Source organism: Myotis brandtii, unplaced genomic scaffold, assembly GCF_000412655.1.
Source record: "Myotis brandtii unplaced genomic scaffold, ASM41265v1 scaffold84, whole genome shotgun sequence".
In the NCBI taxonomy this organism is placed as follows: domain Eukaryota; kingdom Metazoa; phylum Chordata; class Mammalia; order Chiroptera; family Vespertilionidae; genus Myotis; species Myotis brandtii.
The window spans coordinates 4,276,438-4,285,145 of record NW_005371410.1 but is presented as its reverse complement, the minus strand read 5'-3'; the positions used below and the strand labels follow the sequence as shown (position 1 = coordinate 4,285,145).

The 8,708-nt window shown below is 46.7% G+C and overlaps 1 protein-coding gene across 4 annotated transcripts in view; it reads right to left on the bottom strand.

The window, feature by feature from the left end:
• The window catches only part of WDPCP (WD repeat containing planar cell polarity effector), a 246,207-nt gene that overhangs the window by 64,532 nt on the left and 172,967 nt on the right, over positions 1-8,708 (bottom strand). Inside the window, exon 15 of one of the 4 annotated variants that reach the window (XR_314622.2) lies at positions 6,558-6,648. The exons of the other annotated variants lie outside the window; for them this stretch is intronic. The gene's annotated coding sequence lies outside the window, so the exon portion shown is untranslated. The remainder of the gene's footprint in view (positions 1-6,557; positions 6,649-8,708) is intronic. 4 annotated transcript variants of the gene reach the window in all.

The window sequence follows — 8,708 nt, the reverse complement described above, 5'->3', positions numbered from 1 at the left end:
GCAGGATTTTGGCTGGAGTGGCTGCTGGGTGACGGGCAGTATCCCAGGCCTGTCTGGGTGGTGGTGCTGATGAGTTCCTAGAAGAGGCCGCTCTCCCCTTCAAGATGGCGTGGGCTCTGTGTCCGAGTCCCGCAGTCGGGGGAGCGCCCGCAGCGTTGGTAGTCTCTCTTTGTCCCAGAGAGCCTGGTCTGCCAGCCTCTGCTGCTCCTGACGGATTTAACTGTCCCTCCCTCACTCACACACACAACACACACATCCACACACTCTCCTTTCATCCCCTCACTCACTCACTTCCTATCCCTCACCTCCGTCCTGCCAGCTGCCATCTTTTTCTCAATATAATTTCAATCTTCTTAAATTTACTGAGACTTGTTTTATGATGTAACATGTGGAAAATGTTCCATATGAGCTTGTAAACAATGTATATTCTGCTTTTGGGTGAAATGTCCCCAAAATATAAACTATTTTTTTTCCTTTTTATTGACTCTATTGGGGTGACACTGGTCAACAAAAGTATACAAGTTTCAGGTGCACAATTCTACAACACATCATCTGTACACTGTATTGTGTGTTCACCACCACAAGTCAAGTCTCCATCCATCACCATTTATCCTCCTTACACCTCCAGCACTCACTGCACTGTTGTCCATGTCTATGAGCTTTTTTTCACACAATCCTTCCACTCTCCCCGCCCTAATTTGCCCCCTCCCTGACAGCTGTTGGCCTGCTATCAATGAGTCTGTCTCTATCTTGCTTGTTAGTTTATTTTGTTCATTAGATACTACATGAGTGAAATTGTATAGTACTTATCAAGAGAGTACATTACTGTCAATCTCTTGTACTAGGTGTCCTGTGAGGCTTTGTGGTACAATCTGTCTTTTTACCTGAGCTGGGTGCTCCAGGGATGTCCCTTTTGTGGGTTGTGTGTGCCCTTCTGTTGTAGTTGAGTTTTGATTGCTGTTAGCATGTTAGTGATGGGATTGATCCTTAGGCTGACTGGCTGTGAGGATTGGCCATGACTACAGAAAACAAGCTATTGTGTGTAAGCTGACCCCATGGACTAGGAGATGCTGTCATAGGGCTCTGGTACCAGCTGAGTCTGCCCTGTGTTGTTTTCTGAACTGATTGGGTTCTAATCTGGTGTAAAGCCAGCCACCAGTTGTATTAAGTTTTGGAGACTCTTGACAGGGGCTCCAGTGCAAGCCAAGATCAGCCACAATTTGTGTCAGGCTTCGGGCCACCTAGTGGGCTACAAAGTAATCTGCCATTGGTTAACACTTGTGCTGGGCTTGGAGGTGACTGAGAGAGGATGTGCTGCAAACAGAGGCCAGATGCCACTAGTTCCATGCTTGGAACTGTTTGATGGGCACCACAGTGTGACCTGAGGTAGAGGACTCTTGAGCCAGGTTTGTGGCTAATTAGTTGAAGCTATGCTCTAGGCCAGGGGTCCTCAAACTACGGCCCGCGGGCCACATGCAAATACAATATTGTATTTGTTCCCGTTTTGTTTTTTTACTTCAAAATAAGATATGTGCAGTGTGCATAGGAATTTGTTCATAGTTTTTTTTTTTTAAACTATAGTCCGGCCCTCCAACGGTCTGAGGGACAGTGAACTGGCCCCCTGTTTAAAAAGTTTGAGGACCCCTGTTCTAGGCCAATACTGGCCACATATTGTGCCAGACTTGGGACCATCTGATAGGAGTTACAATGCAAGTTGAGAATGGTCGCTGCTTGTGCCAGGCTTGGAGACACTTAGCAAGTGGTACAGGGCATGCTGAAACCAGCAGCTGCTTGTTTGGGGTTTGTGGAGCCCTGAGAGATTTTAGGGGTGTCGGTAGCACAAGCCAAGGCAGGTTGCTTATGTGAAAAAACTGCTAAAAGTGGCTTGGGTGGTATGTCAGAGAATCACCAGGACAGGCAGAGAATGTTAGCCAGGTTAACTATGAACTCAGATTTGATGCTCACCTGAGGCTGTCAACTGGATGGAAAGAGGACTTAACAAAGGAGTAATGGTGCCTACTAGAGCTTTTGTCCCGGGAATGATCTGCCCTCACCCTGAAGCCAGTTAATTCAGTTCCGCCCATATGTCCCTGGTGCTCTTTGAGCTGCAGTACCCACACTGGAGCCCAGAATGAATGAGTCTGTGCACGGCCTCTCAAGAATGCCTGGAACTCCAGCAACCCTTGTTTCAGCCCTCTGCAATCCCCACTGATTTTCATAACCAGATTGGGACTGCTCTTCCCAGCACTGGGGCACTGGGATCCCTATTTCACAGGAGGGACTGCCAGCAGAGATTCCCTGAGTTATTAATTGCCACACCAGTGAGATGGGCCCTGCCTGTTCCACATCTCCACCCCTACTACAAATCTGTCAAAGCTTCCTCTTTATACCCTTAGTTACTGGACTTCTGTTCAGCTAGTCTTCAGGTGGTTCTCAATAATGGTTGTTCTATAATTTAATTTTGATGTGGCTTGTGAAGAGGCAAGCACAGTGTTTACCTACTCTGCCATCTTGACCAGAAGTAAGATATCTTCGTATTCTTAAAGTTTTAGCATATTACTGTACAAATTGATTTGTCCACTACATTTTAGGATTAATAGAAGATATTTTTACTGTGCTACACACTAGCCAAGTTAACACATATTCTATGTATTCTTAACTTCATGGTTTTATTACTCTTAATATAGTAATTCTCAAGTAAAAACCTTCATTATTTACCTGCAGAAAATTTAATTGCCAGTGATTTTGTCCTGGGTCAGCACAATTTACTGGCCTGATATGTGAGACATTGACTCCTTTCTGAAAAGGAGAAAAAGCAGGTTTAAAGCCCAAATAGTTTAATGTTTGTACCTTTTCCCCCAGGAAAAGACTATTATCTTTTGTTAGCAACTAACAATTTATCATAAGGTGAGTTCTGAAAATATGACACCTTATTTCATAATATAGTGATCTAGTATTTCAGAATTGTTAAATATTTAAATGTTAAAGTTTGATCTGAAAGTAAGTACCTAATTTAGAGAAGGTTAAGGTTATTAAAAACTGGTATTATTTAATATGTCACATTCTATGATTGACAACATTATGTCACCACAAAGAAAGGAACAAAGGTTGAGTAATCATGCATTCTTAGGAATTTACTGAGAACTATAAATCTCTTTTAAGTTGTACAAGTAAGATAGTCTTGTAGCTAAGCAAGGCAGTTAGTCTTTGATGTACTTAAACTTACAAAAGGTTTAGGATTATGTCTTTAGGCAAAGATGCCTAAAGGAAGGAAGGTATAGATCAAAATTGACATCATGACACAATAAATAGAAGATTGGAATGAATATATCTTCTAAGTCAAACAAGTAATATAATGTCTCTCAAGCACAGTGGAAAGTGAACAGTTAATCATAATTTTAATTGGAGAATTAAAAACTTTTTTTGTATCTTAAATTTTAGAAGAATTTATATTGAGACATTTTAAATATAAGAACAAATCTTTACCTTTGTCCATATATTATCTACTGGATACATTTTCACAATCGTATCATGATTTTTATACTGAAACAGAGGCATTTAGGAAGAAGATAAATTATTAAAAATCAGTTTTTTGAGTGATTTTTTGATGACACTGTGTTACAAAAAGCAAGATAAATATATGCATAATAAAAATCAGAAATAGGCCCTGACCGGTTTGGCTCAGTGGATGGAGCGTGGGTCTGTGGACTCAAGGGTATGTACCTTGGTTGCAGGCACATCCCCAGTGGGGGGTGTGTAGGAGGCACCTGATTGATGTTTCTCTCTCATCAATGTTTCTAGCTCTCTATCCCTCTCCCTTCCTCTCTGTAAAAAATCAGAAAAAGGATGATAGTCTTTGTTTTTTAATATTGTATAGTTCAAGCACAAATAACCTTTTATATCAGAATTTAAAAGTATATTTAAAAGGAGATGGCAATTTATAAAGTTACAGCCTTTTATAGAATAGTATCTGCAAGATCATCTACACTAATAAAAGAGAAAGATGCAAATTAACCATCACTCTGTCACTCTGCTACACCCACAAGCCATGCCCACCAGCCAATCAGGAGCGAGTATGCAAATTAACCCAACTAAGATGGTGGCAGGAGCGAGCAGGAGGCTTGGGTTGACCCCGGCAATGGAGGAAGCCAAGCTTTCCGCCTGCCCTGGCCAGCCCTGGGCTCCACTCCAGGCTACAAAGTTTCAATTATAGAAGATAAATCCCAGAAAAGAAAAAAAGGAGAGGCTGGGAGCTTGGGTCGCCGGGGGGCGTGGCCAGCCTGAAAATGGCCATCAGCCCCTCACCCAGGCTGGCCAGGCACCCCAGCAGGACCCCCCCACCGTGAAGGGGCTATGGACAGCCTAAAAACAGCCCTCAGCCCCTCACCTAGACTGGCTACACCCCCATAGGGTGAGGGTCCCTGCTGGGGGGCTTGGCCAGCCTGCAAACAACCATCAGCCCCTCACCCAGGCTGGCCAGGCACCCCAGCAGGACCCCCCCACCGTGAAGGGGCTATGGACAGCCTAAAAACAGCCCTCAGCCCCTCACCTAGACTGGCTACACCCCCATAGGGTGAGGGTCCCTGCTGGGGGGCTTGGCCAGCCTGCAAACAACCATCAGCCCCTCACCCAGGCTGGCCAGGCACCCCAGCAGGACCCCCCCACCGTGAAGGGGCTATGGACAGCCTAAAAACAGCCCTCAGCCCCTCACCTAGACTGGCTACACCCCCATAGGGTGAGGGTCCCTGCTGGGGGGCTTGGCCAGCCTGCAAACAACCATCAGCCCCTCACCCAGGCTGGCCAGGCACCCCAGCAGGACCCCCCCACCGTGAAGGGGCTATGGACAGCCTAAAAACAGCCCTCAGCCCCTCACCTAGACTGGCTACACCCCCATAGGGTGAGGGTCCCTGCTGGGGGGCTTGGCCAAGAATGACTGGGAATGACTGGTCACTATGACATACACTGACCACCAGGGGGCAGATGCTCAATGCAGGAGCTGCCCCCTGGTGGTCAGTGCACTCCCACAATGGGAGCTCTGCTCAGCCACAAGCCAGGATGACTGCTGCCAGCACAGTGGTGGTGGCGGGAGCCTCTCCCGCCTCCTCTTCAGCGCTAAGGATGTCCGACTGCAGCTTAGGCCTGGACACCCCCCGAGGGGTCCAGGGCTGCCAGAGGGATGTCTGACTGCCAGCTTAGGCCTGATCCCCCAGGGAGCGGGCCTAAGCCAGCAGGTGGACATCCCCCGAGGGGTACCAGACTGTGAGAGGGCACAGGCCGGGCTGAGGGACTCCCCCAAGTGCACAAATTTTTGTGCACCAGGACTCTAGTCTATATATAAAAAAGTCTAAGCGACCATTCGACGAGTAGCTATGACGTGCAATGACCACCAGGGGGCAGATGTTCAACACACAGGCATGGAAACATGGAACAGACTGATAAACCTCAGAGGGAAGTGGGGAGAGATTAACCAAATCTTATATGCATACTAGAGGCCCAGTACATGAAAATTCATGCACTTGGTAGCGGGGAGTCCCTCAGTCCAGCATGCGCCCTCGAGATGTCCGACTGACGGCTTAAGCGGCCTAAGCCGCAGTCTAGCCTCCCTCTGTGGGAGGTGACTGGCGGGCCGATCAGGGGATGGGGACCAGCAAGTGGCTGGCCCCACTCCCCATCGTCGGTGGACTCCCTCTGTGGGAGGCAACCCCGGCGGGCCGATCTGGGGATGGCGCCAGCCCACCCCTCATCGCCCCGTCACTGCTGCCACCAGTGGCCTCCCTCTGCAGGAGGCAACCGGGCAGGCTGATTAGGGGACAGTGCCGGCCAACAAGCGGCTGGCCCCATCCCCCCAATCACCCCTCCATCACTACTGGTCGCCACCACACCCCCCCGCTTGCTGTCCCCTCCCTCTGCCTGCTGGCATACGCCTTGGCTGGCCTGGCGCCTTCTGCTTGCCAGCCCCACCTCCTGCTGACCAGTCATTTGGCCGTTCAGTTTATTTGCATATTACACTTTTATTATATAGGTCTAGAGGCCCAGTGCACAGATTGGTGCACCGGTGGGGTCCCTTGGCCTGGCCTGTGGGGATCAGGCTGAATCTGTGTACTGGGCCTCCAATATCCCCCAAGGGGTTCTGGATTGCAAGAGGGCACAGGCCAGGCCGAGGGACCCCACTGGTGCACAATCCATATACCGGGCCTCTAGTATAAGATAAGTGTATTTGGAAGACTTTCCTAACATGTGAATGTGTAGACAGTCACAATAAGTGCAGCCGGGAATTATTTTTGAAGGTGGTTTTAAAAATATTTCCATAAAGGAAGTTGTTTTGGTTTTCTTCTTCTAAATACTATTCTTCAAATCTCATTGTAACAGATGAAGTGCTGGCTAACCCCGCCCCCCCCACTAAGTTGCTATTGCTTTTACAGTAACAGGCATTTTTGCTGGGTTTATGGTCATCCCATTAAAGATATTTCCCAGACTTTCGTTACAGTTAGTGGTACACTTATGAGCAGTTTTTGTCCAATTAGCAGAAGTGATGTGTAACAACTCCTGTGTTGTACCTTGACCAAGAAAAGAGATTGCCTTCCTTTTCTCTCCTCCTCCTTATAGGTAGGGATGCAAATCTTCAAATACGCAGATGAAGGTGATACCCTACAGATGACAAAGCAACACAATAGAAGGAGCCTAGTAATCTGATTCCAAGATACCTTACCAGTTCTGGAACATCTTCCAGAATGACGTTTGCGTAAAAGAAAGAAAATTCTTTCAAGTCACCACAGTCTCCCTTTGGAGAAGCCTATACTGTTTCATATCTAATGCACATGTTGGCATTATTGCACCACTAAGGACACTACCAGTGAAGCTCATTCAACCCTGGTTACTTTGACTGACATACTACTCAAGGTCCTAGCCAGAGCAATTAGGCAAGAAAACAGCATATAAGGCATCCAAATCAGAAAGGAAGAAGTAAGATTCATTCACATATATTCCTAAAGTTGGAGGATACAAAAATCAATATATTATTTTTTTATATGCTAGTAATGGATTATCAGAGAAGTTAATACAACTGCATAAAAATAAATTCAACTAAGGAGGTGAAATATCTGTACAATGAAATGACAACCCTTTGATAGAAGATGCAAATAAATGGAAAGATATCCATGTTCATGGGTCGGAAGAATTAATATTGTTAAATATCTATACTACTCACACCAGTCTACAGCTTCAATACAACCCCTATTAAAATTCCAATGGCATTTTCCACAGAAATAGAATAAACAGTCCTAAAATTTGCATGGAATCCAATAGACCCTGAACTGCCAAAGCAATCTTGATAAAGATAGAAGCATCACACTCCCTGATTTCAAATTTTATCACAAAGCTACAGTAGTAAAAGCAGCCTGCTGTTGGGTTTTTTGGGAGGATTTCAAGATGGTGGCGGGGTAAGTGGAAGCTATACTCACCTCCTCCTAGGACCAAAATGGAATTACAACTAAATTAAAGAACAGTCATCCTGGATAACCAACTGAAGACTAGCTGATGAGGAGTCCTATAACCAAAGATTTATAGAAGCCACATCAAGACTGGTAAGGGCAGAGACTCAAAAAAGGCTAGGCCTGCTCCCATGGGCAGTGGCTGAGGTTCTGGATGGATATCTTACCTGTGGGAGGTTCCCCTGAGCAGTGTGGAGCCTAAACCCCAAGCCGGGTTCCCTAGCCCAGAGATGGGAAGAGGCGCTCACATAACATCTGGCTGTGGAAAGCAGTGGGGTATCTGTCTGCCAGGGAGAGACAGAGTCTGCTGGAGACACAGGCACCCTCTTAAAGGACCAATGCACAAAATTTCATTTGCAACCACTTACTTAGGACTCGGGTAGACTCAGAGTCGCCTGAGGAGTGCCAGGATCCCTGTGCTGAGTCATTCTTCACCATCTTTGGACCTCTGCATAGTGTTCCTGATGTCATTCCTAAAGCTGTGAACTGACTATGAACCATTTTATCATGGTTTAATATTGGTATGCTTAATAATACTCTTTCAAATTATCATCATTCTTGATATGGTCAGTGTTAATGACACATCTGTTCTACTTATTCTGGTATATATTTCTTATTTTTTAAAATTAAATTTATTGGGGTGACATCTACACTAATAAAAGACAAACATGCAAATTGACCATACCTTCGCTATGCCTTAAGCCACGCTCACCAGCCAATCAGAGCGACTATATGCAAATTAACCCAACCAAGATGGTGGCCGGCAGCCACAGAGCTGGAGCAAGCAGGAGGCTTGGTTGCCCCAATGATGGAGGAAGCCAAGCTTCCCGCCTGCCGCGGCCTGGCTCTGAGCTCCACTCAAAGCAACAAAATTTCAATTATAGAAGATAAATAAACCCCAGATACTTGCTTTCAGCCAGCTGTGGCCACGGAGCTGGAGCCTTGGGTTGCCTCTGGCGATGGAGGAAGCCAAGCCCTAGCCGGCTCCGAGCTCCACTCCAGGCTACAAAGTTATAGAAGGTAAATAAATCCCAGAAAAAAGAAAAAAAGGAGAGGCTGGGAGCTTCCATTGCCGGGGAGGGTTGGCCAGCCTGAAAACAGCCCTCAGCCCCTCACCCAGACTGGCCAGGCACCCCAGTGGACCCCCCACCCTAAAGGGGGTGTGGCCAGCCTGCAAAAAGCCATCAGCCCCTCACCCAGGCTGGCCAGGCACCCCAG